General features: G+C 39.7%; 3 long non-coding RNA genes across 5 annotated transcripts; 2 read left to right on the forward strand and 1 right to left on the reverse strand.

Annotated features, from left to right (window-relative positions):
• The first annotated feature begins 612 nt into the window (after window positions 1-612).
• On the forward strand, window positions 613-7,688 carry LOC137861207 (uncharacterized). 2 transcript variants are annotated; one of them, XR_011099470.1, is made up of 6 exons: window positions 613-1,178; window positions 2,918-3,891; window positions 3,982-4,085; window positions 4,755-4,865; window positions 5,183-5,283; window positions 5,949-7,688. It is a non-coding gene; the product is annotated as an uncharacterized lncRNA (long non-coding RNA). The 2 variants fall into 2 exon arrangements; XR_011099469.1 differs by having other exon boundaries at window positions 613-3,891.
• Window positions 7,689-14,361: 6,673 nt separating this feature from the next.
• On the reverse strand, window positions 14,362-16,555 carry LOC137861249 (uncharacterized). 2 transcript variants are annotated; one of them, XR_011099490.1, is made up of 4 exons: window positions 16,324-16,555; window positions 16,089-16,239; window positions 15,886-15,989; window positions 14,362-15,562 (listed from the first exon to the last, which is right to left on the reverse strand). It is a non-coding gene; the product is annotated as an uncharacterized lncRNA (long non-coding RNA). The 2 variants fall into 2 exon arrangements; XR_011099491.1 differs by having other exon boundaries at window positions 16,319-16,555.
• Window positions 16,556-16,695: 140 nt separating this feature from the next.
• LOC137861250 (uncharacterized) lies at window positions 16,696-19,031 on the forward strand. The gene is made up of 3 exons (XR_011099492.1): window positions 16,696-16,973; window positions 17,459-17,532; window positions 17,682-19,031. It is a non-coding gene; the product is annotated as an uncharacterized lncRNA (long non-coding RNA).
• The last annotated feature ends 622 nt before the right edge of the window (window positions 19,032-19,653 follow it).

Here is a 19,653-nt window from a genome sequence, read left to right on the forward strand (position 1 = left end):
GAGTGGACCTGGTGACACATTAACACTAGGTCAGTGGCCATGGTGTGGTCTTTCAGAAGAACTGTCTGTGGGCATAGTGTCAGTGGTGATCATGAATATTAAGAAAATGCCCCTGAAACAAGCCCTTAGACTTATGAAGAACAGTTAAGAACTTTTTGGCAGATGAGACAGTACACCCAAAATAAATCAATACATTATAATTTCCCTGGGTTAGGAAGGTTGAAAATATTTTCAGGAAAAATATATATAAAAAAGTATTTCCTTATATGTTATAGATATTTAATATTTTGTTGGTTTCATTCTGTAGAGGATTCTCACAAGTGCCTAACGAGGCATCAGGCAAGTGAGTGTATTAACTTAAAAGCCATATAGCTGTAGGCCACCCTTCTGTCCTCTCCTGAATAACTGACCTTGCATCTCAGCTGGCAGCGACACTTTGCTGTCATTTCTGTCCTACTGCAACGCCCCTGGCTCTGTGTGTGGTGTCAGGCCAGCGTGGACACTCATTTTCCTTATTGGTCCTGGCCAGCAACACCTGGAGCCTCCAGCACCCACCTTACCTGCTGTGGGCCCAGGAGCTGCATTTAAACTCAGCCCAAGGATCTTGTTCCCTTTCCTAAGGAGGATGGAAGTGGGGCTGGTCTCCAGTTCTGCTGCAGCCCTGTCCTGCCTGGTGGCTGTGGGCTTGGCTGGCTAGCTGAGCTCCTGGCTGCTGCCATCTCAGCATCTTCAGCTTAGTGCTTCACGGGCTGAACAGAAACATCTAAGTAGAGGTGAAACCAGGCAGAAGTGGAGTTAAAGCAGCATTTTCTATGCATTCAGGAGAGAGAAAATAAAGCACTAAAAAAATTGCAGTTTGACCAAAAAAAAAAGGGGATATTTATGAATGGACTGGATGTGCTCTAGTGGAGGAAGCAAGAATTACAGGGAGGCAATAAATATTTACCAGTATCTTAAGTAATACAGTTAAATAACACTGGGAAAACATCCTAAGATACTGTTGTAATTTAAAGCCAATGCAAAGAAACTTGGTACACTTTGTGTATTAAAAAACCCACAACACTTAATTGAGTAAGTGGGAGAGTAATTCCAGGTACTCAGAGCACCTGCGTTGCCTACATAGATGCCTGGCACTTGTGAAACAGCTCTGAGGCTTATGGTATGCTGGACTCCCCAAGGTATGCTGTAAATAGATATTTTTTTCCACACTGAAAATGGTGTACTGTTTTGGGATATGTTTTTGGTTTGAAAACGTGTTCTGTTCAGTTTGGTGCAGGGGGTGACTGTTGGCAGCCACCGTGAGACATTCTCATCCTTGAATCTTGGGCCCCCACTATGTACTTCTGAAGTCTGGATGTTTTGCCATTAAAATATTCCTCACTAGCTTCAGAAAGTTGGAAATGGTCATGGGAGTTGCTGTTTTTTTGTAACAGCTACTAAAATCAGTATTGTTGCAGAGCTGTCCCGTGGCGAGCGGGCTGCTGGGGTTTATTGGTGGTTTGCAGGGCGCTGTCAGATGCAGAGGGAAACTGGGTGGTCACACAGGAAGGTGCACCAGGCCTGCTCTGTAGTATTTCCTAGTATTTTCCTGCTGGCCATGCGAATCTCTTGCCTTGCTTTTTAAGCTTCCAATTTAAATTTCACCAGCACATAGTGCAGCAAGGTCTTTGGCCTTGAGCAGGGCCCCTGGCTGCCGCACGAGAAGCGGTGTGGTGATGTGCAGCAAGGCAGCACGTGAGGGCTGTGGGCAGGAACCCCAGCTCAGCCCCAGCTGCGCTGGTTGGGTTGACTTTGGGCAGGTAACTGAAGCAATTCGTGTCCCTGGGCTGCTAACATCAAATCAAATTCGATGCGTATTCGTGACAGCGGTAGCAGGAGAGGAATCTCGCTCGATGCGGAGCTGCAGGCATCGTGCCAGGGGATGTGTGCGCACCGAGTCTAGAGCAGGGGTGGCAACACACCCGTGTTGTCTGCGAGGTGCTGTGGTGGTCGTGGGAGGATGCTCGTGAAGCCTTGCACAGTAATCTTTGAAATACCCTGGATTTAATTTTGGTGTCAGGCTGCTTGTTTCTGCTGAGAACAGTTTACAGCGGAGATGTGTGTTTATAGAGAACTGTTAGGCTGCCCTTTAAAGTGTTTAAATAATATTGTATCAACATGGTGCAGACTGATATGTATCTTAGCAACTGTGTCACGTTCATGATGGGCTAAAAATCCAAACAGGAATCAAACAATCTGGAGCCTCAGAGCTTAGAAAGCTGAGAATAGGGAGAAAATTACAAGGTTATTCTGGGCCCAATGGATGCTCCCCTTCAGCTTCACACTGTGCTAATCATAGGTTAACAAGTATCTTGAAACTATAATTAAAATGAAAGATATATATACACATCTCCAGAAATGAATACCATAAAGAAACTTCAGGACAAGACAAATATTGAAATACCAGAAGTACAATTGATGTTTGAAGGAAGGTTAAGTCTAAAACAAAAGAAAATACACTTGCCTGCTTTCATGTGTTCTACTCAGGTTCAGTCAGTTCTTAAGACTGGAAAACTCTGTATTTGGACGCTGTCTATTTACCCCAAGTGCTCGTTGAGCAAGAATAGAGGTGCATCTCTGTCCCTAAGCGCTAACAAATGCATGGCATGGTGTTACTGTGGTGTTACGAAGCTGAGCTGTGCAGAAACCTGCTCCAGAGCGGCGTCTTCAGGCCTCTTGTTCTCAGGCAGGCAGAGGAGGTTGGAAATTGTCCCAGAGCCAGCAACAGCCACTTGGCATCACATTTCAGTTATCTACTGAAGCAACTCGTGTCCCTGGGCTGCTAACATCAAATCAAATTACGGTCACCTCCTGCTTATCGTGTGACTGTTTTGGATCCTTCCTGATCAAATGTATGAGCTGTTGTGTTTAATTTCAGGAGGCTGGGTTGCTACTGTCTGCAGTGACTCTTACACCAGGGAATGAAGCTCCCTCCATAAGGCACGTTTCAGCTTTCAAAAATGTCATGCAAGAGTTGTTCAGATTTCCCAGGTACTCATTTAAACAGAGATCTATGACTCAACTAATGGCTTGTATGAAGCTGATATTTAAAGGCATTATTAGTTAAGCCTATTAAGTACCCCGAGGATGATTATAGGTCTGAGTTTCAAGCTGTCAGTACCTCATCAGAACTTTCACTCATCAGGTGTCTCTGCTGGAATACTTACAAGGCAGGATTGTGCTTGCTTTGTTCATCTTCCTTTCCAAGAACAGAAAACCACAAAGATTTCAGTGCTTCTGCTCAATTGCTACAGGAGTGGTAAATAGAAGTGTGCAGGGAGCTGTGTACAAGGCTGACAAAGGATCACAAACCCATGAAGCAGCTTATTAACCAGGTGACACCATGTCTTAGCTCCAGACATCCAGAAGTGGTTTCCAAGCAAAGCATTTCTGTTGCAGTAGAGGATGTTCCCACTGCACCTGTCCTGTAAGGGATGAGAGATGTAAAAGCTGTTCTTAAAATAAGAATTTGTACCACCAGGGAGGGAAACCCTCTCATCTGTTCATAGCTTTTACTCATTTTCCTTCGAGATTTTCATTAGTGCTTTTCTGCTCCTGTTGCCTCCCAGGAAAGACATCCTCAACTCCACTTGCTACTCCCCCACCCCTTGCTGGCTGGGGTAACAGCTGGTGTTCACAGGAGCCCTGGTCTGTGGTGTCACTCCAAATGCATGGTGCTGCTGAGGCAAGGCCCAGCATCCTGTGTTCCCGATTGCCCAGTGATGAGAGCTGCCATAATGAAGGGAGCCTGTAGCAGGCTGCTCCCAGGTTCAGGAGGTGCCGAAGCTGTAAACAGCTTAGAGTGAGGTATCACCTGCAGGAGGAACACGGGCTCCCAGCCTTTTGAGGCAGGTGAGTGAACAGTAAAGAAGCTTTCAATTGAAGTAGCTTTGTCTCTGAAAGCTTATGCCGAATAACTTTCTTATTTGTGTCTATTCTTAGATGCTCCTGACCTCAGAATGAGAAGGAATCGGATCTATCTGATTATATCCCTAAGGCCAGCGGGCACACTGCTTTCTGATTTTCTAGAGCAATACTTCCCTAAGGTCAGAGTGAGCTAACTGTGGCAAGAATTTGTTCTAATTATTCGAGAGGCTGTGAGTTCAGCTGAAAATGGGAGGGTTTGAATGAAGATTCTGTGTCTACATGGAGAGTAGGAAGAAATACATGAATTCATTTGCATTTTTTCAAGGCTTCCTGGTTTAGAGTAGTCTTTCTGGAGGTGTTTGGCACAGGAAGACCACAGTTTCCTAGTAAAACATACAGGAAACTAGGTGGAGTTGTTACAACATTTGATATGTGTGGTTTTTTTTTTTTTTTTTTATTCAGCCAAATTTAATTCACATAAAATTGTTGGTATTTATTCTACATTGACTTTTTGGTAAAGCCAGGACAGGTGAATTTTCAAATGATGCAAAGTGTGAAGTACTGTTTATTATATACTACTGGCTACATTGCAGAATAAGGGAAATACAACTGTATTATTTAAGATATTTTGCATTTGATGTTCCTTGCTCAGAGACTGATAATTCATTGTCTGTAATTAATTAATATTTTTGACTCATTCTTTGAGCACATTTATCTAGAAGAGTGACATTGATTTGTTTGTGTCCTGGGTATTCTAAGGAATACTTAAAAAAAATCCCTGAAATAAGACTTAAGAAAGAATGAAGAAGTAATGTCCCAACCTGAAACTGATACAGAGTTTGTTTTAGGCATTAATGGTTATGAACGTAGAGTTCCTGAATGAATCACTGCAGTAAGTACCTGGGAGCCTTGACAGAGCACGGGCAGCCCCTGGGGCTGCAGCAGGGCTTTGGAAGGAGGTGAGCTGTGTGAGAACGGAGTTCACTTGGCACGTGGAGATTAAGGGATCAATTTGGTAACACAGAGCAAAAATACAGCCACTAAAGTTAAAAGGGCCTTGAGCTTGATTCACTGCATGATGCTGAGGGGGCACAAGGAGGTTCTGTGGTTTCACTGCTTATTGTTTCATGTGTATTTCTGAGGAGTGGAGGTTCCATTTAATCTTTACTTACTTCGACCTTCCCAGTTCTTGTGTCATGTCTGAGGCTGGAAATTTTACTGACCATTTATGCTTGGTAACCTGAATCTCCCAGCTGATGGCTTGAACCTTTTCCAGGAAACACAACAGATGGTCTAGGCATACCTGTGTGTTAAGACAGGCAGCATTTCACCTTCTGAGGCTGAGGACTTCTCAAAGACCCCCGTGGCTCCAGACAGGCATGTGAAATACTGGGGTGCTGGGAGGAGCAGTAGAGATGGGAAAGAGCAGTAACTCCAAGAGTTGGAAAGGAAGCTTATTTTTAAGTTATTCCTTTGGAAACAGTATTTATAAAAAATAATTAAAAAGAAAAGGGGGGGGGGAATCTAAATAGAAAGGCAATGTAATGATTTCTCAAGAGCTAATAACCTGTTCCTAACAACATAAAAAAAATAGTGAAGTTGGTTTTATTGGGTGGTAAAATCCCTTGGGTCTCTTAAATAAAATGCCCTTTTTGGTGAAATCAAATATTTTCTATGGGAAAGAAAGTATTTTCCACTCAAGAAAGCTTTGTCTGAAGAAAATGATATTGAGATCTTTGCTTCTGAATATCTTTCTGTGAGATGAAGATGCTGAGTACCCTGCCTCCTTGCCTCTTCAGCAACCAGTCAAGGGAGGGAAAAAATACACGTGGGTGTTCTGCTTCTCTATCAGCCTAGACTGTTCCTGTCAAAGTGCCAGGATTTTTTTCAGTAGACACCATGAAGAGACAATTTCTTGTGATTCTCCCAAAATGATGCTTTTTAGAATCCCCTTTCTTCAGAGCAACCGCCCCAATTCTGAGTTTTTACCTCCCTCCAGAGCAAGGGGGAAAACATTCAAACCTTTATCACTTTTTCTACAGGAGTGGATGACACCTCCCAGTCAATTCTGAGACGTTCGCTGGATATTTGTCCAACATAGCTATTGTGGAAGGAGTGCCATGCCATGAGAAGGATCGCTGTGCCTGGTGGGGGTGAATGCTGCCATCTCAGTGGGCTTGCCCTACGATCAAAGATATTACAGGCCTCATAGGCAGCCTCCTTCATCCTGAAATCTCCAGCTGAGCCACACAAATTGTATTGTGTTAAATTCTGAGAGCTGTCTACTAAGATTCCTTTTGTCAGCCAGTTCAGATTTTTTTTCACTGCTTATCTCTTTCTCTGGATTATCTTTTTTTTTTTTTTTTTCCTATCGTGTTTCTCTTTATGTAGCACCTACTTTTTTCCTATACAAACTTCCTTCTTAGGGGGCAGGGAAGGGGCATGACACGAATCTGTTGGATTCAATCCCGTTTCCTACTGATAACAGCATTTTAATCTTCATCATACTGAAAGACGCCTTCCAAGATATGTCAGAAGAGGAGAACTAGACAGTGACACCAGTATTCCTTCTGGCAAAGTAAAAAAGGAAATGGCATAGCCTGAATGCTTATGCCACGGATGATTAAAACGAGCATGCACCGTCTTAATACTAGAAGGCTCTCCCTGGATGACAAGGCAATAATATCAGTGCAATTCCGTGATGTATGTATTTGTTCTCTTTGCAAACTACTGTGGAAGTTTGTGGCCTTGGTGCTTTTTGCTCTTGTTGACTTGTTCCCTATTCTGGGATTAATGACATTGATGATTCCCTTGAACTGATATTTACACAGTACGTTCCTATTGACAAACTGGTTCTTGGGCCACAAGTGGGAGTAGATCAGCCTTTGATAAATTCAGAAATTGTCATATATGTATTTGTCTGCCCGTGCTCCTGCTTGGCAGGTACATAGTTATTCAAGCCTGCAAGCCTCCTCGATTTTAAATGATATTTTTTGGTGATTGCCTGTCAATTTCCTGAGCAGTATTTTTTTAGCAGAATTTCCTAAAATAGTAAAATTTTCCATCAGAAAAAAGTAACCACGTTCACTTCTGACTGGGTTGACTAAGGAAAAAAATAGTGCTGTTGGCAATCTTTTTGTTTGTAGATACTTCTAGTGAGAGATTATAATAATCTGATGCTTATGATGCACCAAAGTAACTGAGGGCTTCAAATAAATATTAATTCTTTCACCTCTTCTTTGAGGTGAGTCTAGGTCATGGTTCTGAACTAGCTTTCATCTTACCTCTACAGTTACACAATTTGACACTTCAGGTAGAACTCAGTGGGTTTGATTACATGAGAACCTGTTTGTTTACCTTTTCTAACTAGACTACTTAAAATTGCTTTTCATGTCCATTAATTTTTTTAGAATGACACTTTAAATTATATGACTGTTTTTTCTCCTAGACCTTGTTTAATATTCAGCTTCCATGTTTTGGTTTGAATCCTATGTTGCAATGTTCTCATTTGTTTTGAAATTAGCTATGGTTACAATATTTGGTTTCAGCTTTTTTGAACACTTTAGAGTAGAATAGTATTTAAATCAAAGATTAATCATGTTGAGTTTTGTCATTAGCGAGTTCCATCTGCTAAATTTAAAATTACTTCAGGTTGAGTAATTTCAAGTATTACCAGCAAGACATTTAAGCTTGGGCTTCCTTGAATTCTCTGTTGCTTGAAATCAGAACTCTTCTGCTTCCTTTATACTTGCTGACAAATCACAATACAATATTTACAAGAACACGTTGTCCAATTCCATTAGTCACAAAGATACAACCAGATGACATTCTACTTCTTTCGGCACCTGGAAAGCTTTTATTTAAATCTGCCAAAATATGTAATTTGTCATTCTTTCTGAGATATTTTGCATCAAATATGCAACAACAATGGTTCTTCTGTATAGTTGGTTATCACTTTGTCCATGCCTGGTTACTGGACAGGCTGTGCTTGAGTAACGGGAAGTATGTGCTAGTAACTCAGTCTCTCATTAGCAACACTTGGCCTGATGCTTCAAAAGAGATTACAGTAGGAACACAGATCTCTCTAATTTCATGAAGACTGGGTATTGTGCTCATTTATATCTTTTATTCCTTTGTGCTCATTTATATCTTTTATTTTATGTTGTTGAGTGGTAGTTAGGCTGGGGCTGCTGCCTAGCAGCTATGTTAGTGTATTTTGTATCAATTTTCTCTGAACCATCAAATTTGCATGAAGCAAATTTCAGTAAATCATGCTTATATATATATTGGGAAAGATTTCCAAGTATTCTTGTAGAAATTGGAAAACTTCACCTTGAATTAAGTCTGAGCAATCAATGTCTCTTGTGAAAACTTCCATTGAAGACTATTTCAGGAAGTAGAAAATAGGTAGTACACTATCTCCAGTTTTATAGTCAGCAAAGCAATTCATTTTTCATGTTATCCTTCTAATCTACTGTCCTAGTGTTCATTGAACTAATCAGCATGTTGGGAAGTGAATTGAGTATCTTGGGTCAGCAAGTGGTACTGATGAGATGCTAATCTTGCCCTGACCTCCCTAGGTAGATACTACTGCAAATAGGCAGGTGAACTATTTGGAGCTCCATTCTGTTTCAAAGATATAGAAGAATATGGAAGAATAAGGCTTTAATTACTTCTTTTGCTGGAACTACAAATAACTAGCAACTCTTTTCATTAAAGGGAAGCACCAGAGGTGATTTCACTTCCTTGAGAGTCATCCTAAGCTGTAAAGCCATAGCAGCCCTCATTGTTAAATATAAGGTAAATTCCAAAACCAGTAACCCCAGTAAAGTGTCGCTTGCTTTCTATACCTTTTCACATTTAACCTTTTGAAAGTTTTTATACAAAACTAGTTAGTTCCAGGACTTTGCCTCTAATTACAAGTAGGAGCCAACTATATTTCTGGTCCCAAAAGCTGTTCTTCATTGGAAAAGCTCAAGTCCAAACCCTTGAGAACCATGCCATATTTTCATTTTTGCTTTCATTTACCCTCTGTGTGACCATGAGCGGAATCTTTAGATGCTAAATTTCACCAAAGAAAAAAGCCATGCCTTAGTTTGTGTTTTTTAATGCAAAAATTCTGCTTTTTCAAGGCTGATTAGTTAAGAAAAAGATGAAGAACCTTCATTCACCATTGCATAATAACTTTCAGTATCTTGTAATGGATTTTTAGCATCTAATATAGAAACTAGCAATACGGTATTACATTACTCTGACCTACATGTAATTCAAGAATCAGTCAGAATCAGTCAAAATAAATGTGTTACCACTGTGGAATTTAATCAATACAAATATATCTTCTGTCTTTATGCAACACCAAATGCCAGGACATGTATGAACATAAACTGAGGCAAGCTGCATGAGCTGAAGTGTGTATACTAAGAAAAAAGACAAAAGTTTAACAGCTTCAAAATAAAAAAAAAAAAAAGTCAATACAAAAATAATCTATTATTCCCTTTTCTTAGGGTCATTGGGTTTTACAGAAACCATGAGGATCATTCATTAGAACAGTGTTTTCATGCCAATTGTTATATATCAACACCAAAAACCACTTCAGTTACATGATAAATATTGCTCAGTGAAGAAGCACTTTAAGAAAAATGTGTAACCATGTAATGATTTTTAAACTAGTAATCAATTTTCTATGTCTTAAAGTGGATAGGTCTTTCTTGAGTTTTGTTATTTTTCAAGAGGAATATAGTGCTTTAAAATGAATTAAATACACAGCGAATGTGGGCATGGTAAAACTACTTTGAGGAAAACAAAAGTGTGAATATGAACTGCTCTGATGTGCTGCAGTGTGACTCCAGGCTTCCTGGGAAGGTTAACTAGAGTGTGAGCTTTGCTTATGTTTGTGGTTCTGTCACTCCAGATCATCCCAGGCTTCACGAGTGAAAGCTGTTATTTGTTGAAAGACCATTTGTAAATAAGCATGGATTACAACAAGTTTTGGTGGTTTTGCTGTCACTGTTGCACATACCTTGTTTTGGCAATTGCTGCTTTGATTTTATTTTAAGCAATGAGGAGGTAGGAGGCAAGCTGGCTGTGTGCACACCTGCTACGTGCCGAAGGCATGCGTGGGATCAGCTGGCATGTGGAAATCCCATCCTGCCTTTGGAAATAACAAGCAGTTACAATGTTAGGTTGAGTATTGAAAAACTTGAGTTAGGTCTGACTAAGGAGCCTCTCATCTTAGGGAGCAGAACCTCTAAGAAGGGAATGGCTGAGGGAACAAACCTCACTCCAAGATTTAATCATGCATATTCTAGGAGATCTTGGCTCTTCCAACAAGTTTGTCAGAAGCAAACATGAATTTGGGAAAGTTAGAATAAAGGATTTATTAGGAATTGATTGGATTTGTTTTATGTTCAGTTGTCACTTATTTCAGTCTTGTGTAGTATGAGCTTATAATCAGTAAACCTTTGTAGCATATTTTCTTGATTAAAAAAAAAAAAAAAGTTTCTAAGTCATTTCCAGAGATTTGAATATAAAAATCCAACTTCTGCTAAGTATAAAGTTTTTTTGCTAGTCAAAATGTGCTCAAAACCTCTTCTTGCAAGCACTGACTGTTGCTAGTTCAGCACTAGATCACGAATCCATATTTTGTCAAGGCAATTTCCAGTAGTTAACTTAATGCCAGCCCCGGTTTCTGGAATGGAAGCACAGGAGAATATTCATAAATAAATTACCCTTAACCTCCATTAAGCACTTTGTAAATTAAGTCCCAGGTTCATAAGGTTATTTAAAAGCAGACCTCATATGTAGCTGCCTAATTCTCTGAGGGAGATTGAAACAAATGTGAGTTAAGAGCTAATAGAAAGCTCTGGATCTGGGCCTAAGTGAAAAAGGCTTAGCTTAATTTGCCTTAGGTCTACCTTTCTCTGTCCCATACTAATAACAAGGCTAAGTCTTCAGTATTCAGACATGGAAATTTGGCACTCCACTGTTTACTACTGAAGTTCACTTCTGACCAACAAAGGAAAACACAAGTCGTGCTGTCATTGGGACTGTGTTTGTATGTTTATAGAGTGTAAAACTTAATTTTAAATTGTTTTGGTTTTGTTCAAGCATGACCATGCAAAGTACTTGATGGGTCACAGGAGAGTTTGCTTCTTCAGTTTGTTTCTTCTGGACCACTATAAGTCTAAAGCCCATTAAATTGGGATATAACCAGGAATAATAATAATAATAAAATACCAGTTGAGCTGAATCAAATGAGAGTGGTGAAAATAAGATGTGCAAGTTAATTTCCTTTAAAAAAAAAATAAAATGTTGTGGTTAATGGAAAATAGGGAACACTTCCTAATTTTAATTTCATGATCTTTAGCAATAGGTGGCCTGACAAATAGAATTTTACTTAGTTGTTGAAACAGCAGCAATACCTTGACACCAGACGTCCAAAAATGGTAAAAAATTGCCTTAGTAGGGCTGGGAAAGGTTCCCTGACCTGGAAATGTTTCCAGGCAAACACCTGTTTCACTTCCATGCTGTACTTTGCTTTTCAGCTTATGGATGGCTGGAGTGCAACCATCCATCAGCAGCAGAATAACTTTATTCAAAGGCTAAAGAGTTCTTAGCTGATCCAATTTGGTATATATAAATACGGTTGTGATACGCGTTCATGTAAAGGTGGTGAATAAATGCCTTCATTTACTCTGCTTTTTGCAGTTTTGTTATATGTGTTCTACAATAGTGGAACTACAAAACCAGTCTCTTTCTGGGAAACAGTATCATCATACCTGTTGGCTTCAGCTTCTGGATTACTCATTTTCCTGTAAATTAAATTTCAGGATAGATTTGATTGCAGTTAAATTTGATAGAAGCTGAGTAAAGACTATGGATAAACTATGAGTATAGCCAAAGCAAGCTAAAGCAACTGAGCTCTGCCTTGGATGCCTTCCACAGTTTGATTTCCATTGTATTAGTACTAATTGACCCCAGAGTGCAAATTTCTGAGCTCTAGAGGTTAGTTACATACCAATATTATTCTGGCGTCATATCAGGAAAATAATCAACACCTTAGTTCTTACATCTTTTTAGTAGACTTTGTCCTTTGTTTGAGATAGAAACTAAGGCAGGTGGATTGTTTTGTTGCTTACCTACAAATCTGATTTTCACAAGTTTATTTACCGTCTGAAGCTCAATGTGAACAACAAAGTCAATAGTTTTTTTCCTGACAAATCAACGTTATATATACTATTCAGTTCCTTAGGGACTAAGTGAATGTTTCTTGTTTTGCTACCTTTCTCTTCTATTAAGGTTCCTTTTTTTCCTTTTTTTTTTTTTTTTTTTTTTTCTTTTCCCTATTATAAACTTCCATTCTTGTTTGTGCTGTTAATAATAAATAAGAGTTCTGAGAGTTGCTGGAGGGGAAGGAAATTTGGGGACCTAGTATTAAGCTAAACAAGTCTAAACATCTCTAAATGTGTAACATGTAAGATACTGGCAACTTTAGTTTTAATCATTTTACATTCACAGAGTACTTCTCAAATTTAAAAAGGCACTAACTAAAAATGCAGCATTACAGGGATTTCACAGCTGCATTGTGCACTCAAATTAGGGAAAAATAGGGTTTTGTCTAACTTTATATGTGCTGATTATTGTCATGATCAATATAGTGTTACAATCTAAAGATTATATTTAGTATTGCAATTACATTATGGGCTCATCTCTGACAACATAAACATTTATCTAGAAAACACTTCTATTTAATATATATATATATATATTTTAAATCTGGATTTTTCTTATTTCATATTGAATAGTCTGAAACTTCTCAAAATTTTGTGAAAAGCCTGAGGGCGACAGAGGCAAGGTCAGTTGTCTGGCAGTGAAGACATCCCCTCACACCTCGCACTCCCTAACTCTGTTATTGTTCTACCCTTGCATCGTGGACCTGAAAATATTCAGACAACATTGTTGCAATCACCTGTGCATTTCAGGAAGGTGGTGTTAAAACATGTATTCAGGAACCATCTTTCAGAATTGATATCTTTCAGAACTGGCAGTATTGCATATGGTATCTGCCGCTATAACTGCAGCATTTGCTGAAGTTTGCCACAGAATGTCCAACATAGCCACAATTCCTGCCTGTAATTGGAAAAGAAGACACTTGTGGTTAATTTTTGGTAACAGTTTACATGTGGTAGTTTTTGCTTTTTTCACTTTTTATTCTGTCAAAGGATACATGGGCTTATGTTGATAAAGCTTGGGCTTTGTTCAGAGATGTTTAAGGCATTGCCAGTATTCTGGGCCAGGTTTTCATGGTTATGTTTTCTCTTGCATAGCTCAAGCAAAAGTCATGGGGTAAAAAAAAAAAATAAAAAATTAAAAATTAAAAAAATTGCTTCATTTTATGAAATCCTGCACTGTTTTGGTCCAGAGAAAGCTGCTGTGTTTACATTGTGTTTTAAACCCTGGCCATTATGTTGCTTCACTGCTTCTCCAGCACAGGGTCATGGGATTCTTTCCTTCACTGCCGCTGTGTGCGTGTTAACTGCCCGGAGTCTCCTGGAGAGAGAGCCTACTTCCACCAGCTTCCAGCAACTTTACTCAACCACGAAAAGTCTACCTGTGCTTACTGTGAGGTCTAGCTATGCAGGGAGAACAATTAGAGAAAGCTGGCTAGCTCTTTTACACAGGCCATACCTAGCTGTCTTTCACTGCCCACAGACAGGTAGGAAGTCATTTAAAACCAGTGAAAACAAGATGAAACAAGATGCCCAAGTGGAATGAAATAGACTTAGGGTAGGACTTGCACAGTACAGAATACACCTTTCTGCTGTGCAATCTTTGGGGGCTGCAGTAAAAAAGTTTATTATGGTGTCTTTGAACTGTCTGAAAACACAGTCCGTTGAATTACTTCTCTGATCATTTAAGATTATATATCCGAATTTATACTTCCAGTAAGATCTGTTATTACTCAAGGAATGAAAGCCCAAGAACAGTTTTTCATAGAATTGCTTTAAATATTTGCTTTTTGATGTGGCTCTTTCCTTTTGCCTGACTAATCTCACCAACAATTTGGTATCTTTTCCCATGATAAACCAACTGGTGCCAAATAGTAAATGAGATGGATGCTGAGTTTTGGGATAAAATATGAAAGTTCAACACATCCAGGGACTTCTAAAGTTTTTTATTGCCATGGAGGGAGAAATTGCTATTCATGAGAAAGAATCAGGGTCTTATTTCATGGGTGGCACATGCAATGGAAACCCAGCAAGTCTCCAGGGGGATACTTGCCACATCTTTAGTGTTCAAAGCGTGTATATTTATAGCATGTGATGACAGAAGCCAGGGGAATAATGGTCTGCTGGGTTTGCAGACCAGCATGGGATACCCATGCAGTATTGGCAAGCAGAAGTGGAGGACAATGGAAAGTGATCTTGTTCTAGTGAGCTTATTTGGCAGGCTCACTTCTCTCCATCCCACTGCACGCTCTCAGTCAACCTTGTCTCAGTCTCTCATTTCTCCCAGTCCTGGTCTTCTTGCATCCCTTTTTTCTTCCCATCTGACTAATCAGTCAAACAGATAATCTGCTGTAGAGAGATCCTCATCTCTCAGTGACAGCCTACAAGTGGAAGATGAGATGTGCAGGAAGCAGTCTGTTTTCTAAAATACTCTCTGGCCAAGGTTTGATAGAGGCTAACAACTACAGAAATTAGCTTTGCATTTGCTCTTACTTTGTTTAGACACTTTTCTTCCATTTTCTTGGCTAGTGCCTTCCAAAAAACTTCCTGTATGGTTGCAAGCTGTGGATATACAGTCTCCTTCTGTGGGATGCTCTGCAGGAGCTAAAGCATGTCCAATCGCTCTCCAAACACTGTGGTGGGAGCAAGCTTTCTGAAGGATAAGTTGACTGTGGCAGACTAGAATGACTCAGCCATAGTTTTAACCACTAAGGATCATGTAGCAACATATTTTCAGACAAGAAAAATGCCAAGAGTAAACCAGATGAGTTCTCAAACCACACAGCAGAATGAAAGTGGTGGTTATGATACAAGCTGTTTTATCACCCTAGCAATTTTCCAGTGGTCTTGACTATAATTTTAGTAAATCCAGCTGTAGTGTTTAGTTAAAGAAAAAAAAGTTTGGAGTTGGTTTGGGGTTTTTGGTTTGGCTTTTTAGTTTTGGTTTTCTTTAATTGACTGAGTTTTCATATTCTGTAAAAGGTCAGAGATGAATGGGAAGGGTTGATGCATTTCTCTGTGAGCTCTACCTGCCTCTTTAAAAACTGTATTTTGTTCCTACTTTGGCCTGAAGTTGGCAATTTATCTGTAACAATCTGTATCTTGTGGTCTAAATCAGCCTTACTCCAGCAGAGAAAGAGAGGCTTGGCAGCTTTGAACTAGAGACATAAAAAGTAGCAAGGTTGTTCTTTTATAATCCCATAGTATACTTTTTACAAGTCTTCTCTCTAATTGTGGTGAACATGATGGCCACCCTCCCTTCAAAGTCCTCTTACAGGGAGCACATCTTTTTATTTCTGGCTGGCAAATGAGAGGGATGGCCTGGCACAGACAACACTGCTGAAACTCAGCTGCCCCTGCCAGCAGTGGCTCCCAGATGCTTGTTAGATCATTTCTGAAACCATGATAGTCTAAGAGGGCGGCAGGATCTGTGGGAAGAAGTAATAGTTTTTATTAGATTGATATTCTTGGAAAAAGACAGGCTTTCAGGCACTCAGCTTGTCTTCAGGTCTGAAATTGGCTTCTTTTCTGCATAGCCTGCCCTGGGCTGAGAGGCTGAGTGCCTGCAAACTAGTCAGCTTTTTTTTTTTTTTTTTTTAATTATTATTATTGTTTTATTTATTTATTTTAATTTTCCAGTGGTAATGAAGGCTGGTACCTCTCCCTGCAAATGCTGACTTGACTATCAGATAGAATTGAGACTTCAGTGGGTAGCAGAAGCTAAACTAGTCTGCATTACTTCATCACAAACCTGAGGTGGAACAAGTCAAGGGGGACTGGAATGGGTGTGAGTTTCTCTTCACCTGAACAAGTCCAGGGCTTATTTCTCCCTTTGTTTTGCCTATAGCAATGACCCTGTAGGGAAATAGAAATTGAAATTAAAATAACAAAGGCAATACCAAGAGGTTTGCTAACACAATGTTTACCTTAGCTGCTTGTGCACTTTTTACACACATTTTATTCCTCTTGACACTGGGCACATTCACAGCAGGTCCCTTAGTTGATTCCTTGCCTGACTATACTGTAGCTAAATGATAAAGTTGTCACAGGAGTGGTGACTCCAACATCTTCCTATTAAAGGTCTGCATAGTTCAATCAACACCTCCTAGAAACAAAAAGTCATGGCAATACGTATACTGTTAACTTCTGCATAGGAATACATGAATATCAAAACCAAAGCATACTTAACAAGAATAGATCCATTGTTGCTGCCTGTTCTGTTTTTCCCTTATGTTTGTTTCTGAACAGCTGAATACAATGAAATTCATTTTTATTGCTAATGTCTTGAATTTGGCTCTGCAGAAACCTTGTAGCAGCACTTGCCAGCTGTCTCTGCTCATGGACAGCCTGGCCAGCTGCTCCTCACCCTGGTGTATGACTCTTAGAAGGTGAGAAAGAAGTTTCCTGGAAGGTATTAGTTTCCTGGGATCTTGTTTGTGCCTGTTAAAAGGCTTCTTGCTAATTACAGAGTGAGTCATGCAATCCTATTGAATTACAGTATATGCACCTGTAAAATGCTCTGCCAGATAAAACAGATTTTCTCAGGTATATCTGGATGTATTGATGTCAAAGAGAGCTTTGTTTGGGATGGGGTGAAAAGTTTTACTTCATGTGCAACGTCCAAGTGCACCCACAATTGCCAGATCAACCAGCCTCAGGTGTGATAAATGTGCCAGCCTGAGCACCTGGGCCTCTCTTGGAGCTGCTATCGTTTCGGGCCATGAGGCTCAGCTGTCCTTGGATCTTCACCTTCCTGCTGCCACGTGCGGGGCAGGAAAGCTGTGGGCAGTGCGAAGCTGGGTTTGGTTCTGTGATGTGCAGCCTCTGAGTCCCTTGGAGGTAAGGGGGCCTGGGGAAGGGGAGCAGTGTTACTTTGTGGTGCTATCGAGGTGTTTCTATTGTTTATGGTAATTTAAAAGTCTCCTGGGAGCTGAGCTAAGTGCTTGTTTAATGCTGGGGTCTTCCAAGGATGTCCTGGCTTGAAAAAAGCCTAGGGACCAAGTGAAAAACTATTCAAGGTTAGCGCTAATACCAAAGAATTAGGATAAAAATCTAAGCTTTCAGATGACCCACCTATGACACTGAACAAGTGAGAGATGTCTGAAAGGGCATGTTTGTGTGTGTGGCTGTTTTATCAGTTGTTCCCAAGGAGCTGGTGTTTTGATGGAAAACATGGGGTCCTTTCTCCTGTAGACAGACCCCCTGATGGGAGACAGGGTGGTGTGGGACAAAGGTGGGCTAGCTCCATAGTAAGCTCAGTGGCCCGCTTGCAGGCTCTGGAAGCTGTGGCTGCGTTGCTAACACAGCTCTCCTTTCCCCTTTAGGGAAGGCAGTGGATGTGGACTGAGAAGCAAGTCATTTTTTCCAGAGCAATGAAGTACCTGGAAACTGGGTGAAGGTAAGTCAAGTCCTTTTATGTGGCTACCTTCAGGCACTTAAGATTGCTATCTAAAAAGCCAATATTATATATAAACGTGCTTGTATTTAGTGTTCATTGGGAGCAATGTGTCATCATCCTTTTGATGTCTTTTTTTTTTTTCTTCTCAGAATATCAGTGGCATATGAACTCTAGAAGGAAAATGGTTTTCATCACTATTGCCTGAACTTCTTAGAGTGACACTATTTTTAATTTTTCTTGCAGCTTTCAGACAAATTATACCTCTCACTTATGTTGGTCTAGACCCTTCCATAATTGATTCATAATGCAAAGGACTTTGAAACAATGCTTTTAGTTCTGGTGTGTCCTTTCAACAATATCTATCATGGATAGAAAATTCATGAAAGTCATGTGCTTGAATGCAATTAAAAAAACAGTGGGGGAAAAACACTTCTTTTGTGAAGTATTCTGATAGTCCTTCAAAAATAAGAGCAGTTTTAAAATTTTAAGCTTGTCCTGTTAACAGGAATAAGCTCTGAAAAGTAAGATCTCTAACTAAACCTTCATTATTTAACCCTGTGAGTCTAACAGGGTAATTCAGAACAGTTGTAATTCACTTTAACCCTATCAAATAAGATTACTAATGCTAGAGCTGTTTGTACCACACCAGTGATCTCAAAACTGTGGGCTCTTCCATGGCTACTTTCATCAAGATTTAATCTGTGATTTATAACTTGTAGTAATGAGTCAGACTTTTGGTGGTTTCCGTGTTGCATCTGCAGGAAGTGTTACTTTGTGAGCTAAAGCCATAGATATTTACCCTGTGAATAAATCCTAAGAGTGGCTTGATCATTTTATGTGGTTTACTGTATGACTGGACACACCTAGCTGCTTCCATGTAGCTTCTTGCAGTACATGTTAATGAGGCAAACTTTCTTGTTCAAATTTTTCAAAATTTTACAGAAACTTGAAATATTTTCTTATGTCAAAATTATTTTTGCTTCTGTTTCTTTTTTTATACAAAAACTTAATGTTTTAAGCTTGTACAGATACTTATGATTTCCCTACAAGTCTTTTGAATTATAAGTAACAATTTTTCTTCAATATCACTGCTTCATGTAATTTTTGAATCTAGTTTTAAACTTCATGTTGAATTAATTAAGCACAGCTATTTCCATGCTGACCTCCACAGTAACTCTGGTTGTCTGTTCTCCTGGAGCAGAGAAAGCTGTGAGAGGCAAAGAAGACTGGGTTTAATTCCCTTTGTACTTATCCTGTATTTTCACCTCGATGTCACTGCTGAAACTGTTTAAGAGAGGTAGAGGCACCTGCCACAGCAGCTAGAGCAGGCCTTTTTGCCATGTGTTTCCCAGTCCCCTGTACATAGACACTCCTTAGCAGAGGGCCAAAATCTCCTGCAATAATTGTGCAATGCATTAAATATGAAGATATTTAATGTCATGTGCCTTGTCATCTCTAGTGCCTGAGGCATGGGTTTCGTTAAATATATCCTCACATTGTGCTTGGCTTCTAATTGTTAATACTGGTAATTAACTTACCAGATCTTTAATGACAGTCTTGAACTTAGCTGCCCTGGATCTTGATCTTGTACTTTTTCTGTCATAATGGAACAGAAATCCCCTACTCTCATTTTCTCTAGTATTTTCTGTATCAATAAAGCAACCAATTTAAGTGACCACAAATTTTGAATGTTTTTATGTTAAGACTGTAAAGTAGGTAAAGTAGGCAATAACATGCCCAAATGTTGTCATGATTATTTTATAGATCTTGGGTTGAATTGCTCTCTACTTGTGTGAAACTAACATCACCTATGTCTGTGAGGTGCAGTGATATCCACACGCAACTAACTTCGGGAGAAGCCACTGAGCCCAACATGCTGTAGCCCAGTGTAGTAATTGATTTGGCATAGGAAGAGAATGTGTGCACTGGTCAAAGAAACTTTTTTTTAAAAGAAAAAGACAGTCAGCCAGAGTAGATACATATGTATGAGTTCACGTGTGCGTGTATGTACACAGCTCAGGAAAAATTAGTGAGATGTCCAGAGAATCAGAGAAGAAATAAAAAAGCAGGGTACACGTGGGGAGCTGAGAAGTGATTGCTTTTTGCAGTTTCTTGGGAGAC

The sequence above is a fragment of the Anas acuta genome, chromosome 9 (assembly GCF_963932015.1).
Source record: "Anas acuta chromosome 9, bAnaAcu1.1, whole genome shotgun sequence".
NCBI lineage: Eukaryota > Metazoa > Chordata > Aves > Anseriformes > Anatidae > Anas > Anas acuta.